We start from the raw sequence: 2,235 nt of genomic DNA, 5'->3' as shown, positions 1-2,235 counted from the left end.
AACTTACACATCCAGCTTCTCCTACATAAGCGCATGTTATTCCCGGAATTGTGGATTTTTCCCAAGTCCATTTAGTAGCGGTTTATGGACTTGTCCTTTAGGAAACTGTCTAACCCCTTTTTAAACTCTGCCAAGCTAACCTCCTTTACCACGTTCTCCGTCAACGAATTCCAGAGTTTAATTACGCGTTGGGTGAAGAAAAATTTTCACCGATTTTTTTTTAACTACAGTGTAGTAAATTTAAAACAAATCTGAGAAAATTTTTCTTCACCCAACGCATAATTAAACTCTGAAATTCGTTGCCGGAGAACGTGATAAAGGCAGTTAGCTTGGCAGAGTTTAAAAAGGGGTTAGACGGTTTCCTAAAGGACAAGTCCATAAACCGCTACTAAATAGACTTGGGAAAAATCCACAATTCTGGGAATAACATGTATAGAATGTTTGTACGTATGGGAAGCTTGCCAGGTGCCCTTGGTCTGGATTGGCCGCTGTCGTGGACAGGATGCTGGGCTCGATGGACCCTTAGTCTTTTCCCAATGTGGCATTACTTATGTACTTATGTACTTATTATCATGGCTCCCCTTGGCAACAAACTTGAGAAGAATGGCATGAAAACACATATCTATGCAGACGACATCACAATTTATATTGCCTTCTGAGGCGACCTAACAGACATCAAGAATACAATTCAGAAAAGCCTAGACATCATGAAGACATGGGCCTTGACAATCAAATTAAAACTGAATAGACCCTTCCATCCAATATCTTGCAACCATTTTACAATTGACCAAACCAGCTTCCCCTTAGAACACAACTTCAAAGTACTAGGAGGGATACTTGACCAAAACCTAATATTCGATGATCAAATAGCAGCCATCACCAAAAAAGCTTTTAGATCACTCTGGAAATTAAGAAGAATCAGGAACTTCTTCCCGATATCCTTTCCATCTTCTGGTCCAAACGCTGATATTATCCTAGCTAGATTATTATAATGGGTTACACGCAGGATGAAAAGACCTGAGTCTAAAAAATACAACTATACAAAATATGGCGCTATCTGCTACAAACAAGCATGTGATGCTGGAGTTCTAGAGAACCTCCCATTCAGGCACCCACAGCGTCATCTCTGCTCTCCCATCAACCAGCATAGCAACCATCCATTGATGTGCGGAACAGGCTGCAGAGGTCCACACCTCAGCCGGACGCCTCCAGGCCCTAGAGAACCACTCCCCATAACAAGGAACCCCACTGGCATGGCCCCCGAGCCCACAGTCGCACTCACCATGAAGAAAATGCAAAACGTCCATAAAACTTAAGCGGAGGAAGGAGCACTGTCCTCAGGCCACAGAAACTGCCAAGGTGCACATGAACATAGGCCCGCAGTGCAGCCAATGCAAGGTGGCATTTTAGCAACAGTTTCCCACAGTGAGATGGCCAGGCAACAACTGCTCTGCAGCGATGAATAGATATGCATGACCTCGGGGACAAGGTATGCAAGACATCCTCTCTTTATTACCCAAGGTAGACCAGCTAAGCAGCAAGCTCCGCTGGCTATGTAATTGATGGCATCTGCGCACCACTTGGTTTTTAAAAACTCAGTCCTTGCTTTCCATTGGCTATCCCTATCTAACTCCCCCTCCCAACTCCTCCTCTCCTTAGAAATGTTAGCCCTGTTACCCCTTTTGTGGGAGCCTTCTTTTTCTCTACGGGCTCCTCCTGAACCTACTTCTTTTATACAAGCCAAGTAGATGGTATAGTTCCACCAAATACCTAGAAAATCAAGTTAAATATGATGTTTGCTACAGAAAAATAAACCATTGTATCTTGATAACTTTACATGTTCAGCTACTTAAACATTCTCAGGGTTTTTGGCAGTATTATACCCATTAGCATAAGAAAATAAGAATAGCCATACTAGGTCAGACCAATGGTCCATCTAGTCCAATATCCTGCTTCCAACAGTTGTCAATTCAGGTCACAAGTACCTGGAAGAAACCCAATTAGTAGCAACATTCCATGCTACCAGTCCTGGGGCAAGCAGTGGCTTTCCCCATGTTCATCTCAATAACAGACTATGGACTTTTCCTCCAGGAACTTGCTCAAACCTTTTTTAATTCTAGATACACTAACTGCTGTTACCACATCCTCCGCCAGTGAGTACCAGAGCTTAACTATTCTTTGAGTGAAAAAAATATTTCCTCTATTTGCACATAATTTCATTGAGTGATCTTTGTA

The sequence above is a fragment of the Microcaecilia unicolor genome, chromosome 2, assembly GCF_901765095.1.
Source record: "Microcaecilia unicolor chromosome 2, aMicUni1.1, whole genome shotgun sequence".
Taxonomy (NCBI): domain Eukaryota; kingdom Metazoa; phylum Chordata; class Amphibia; order Gymnophiona; family Siphonopidae; genus Microcaecilia; species Microcaecilia unicolor.
Note: the sequence above shows the minus strand (reverse complement) of the source record.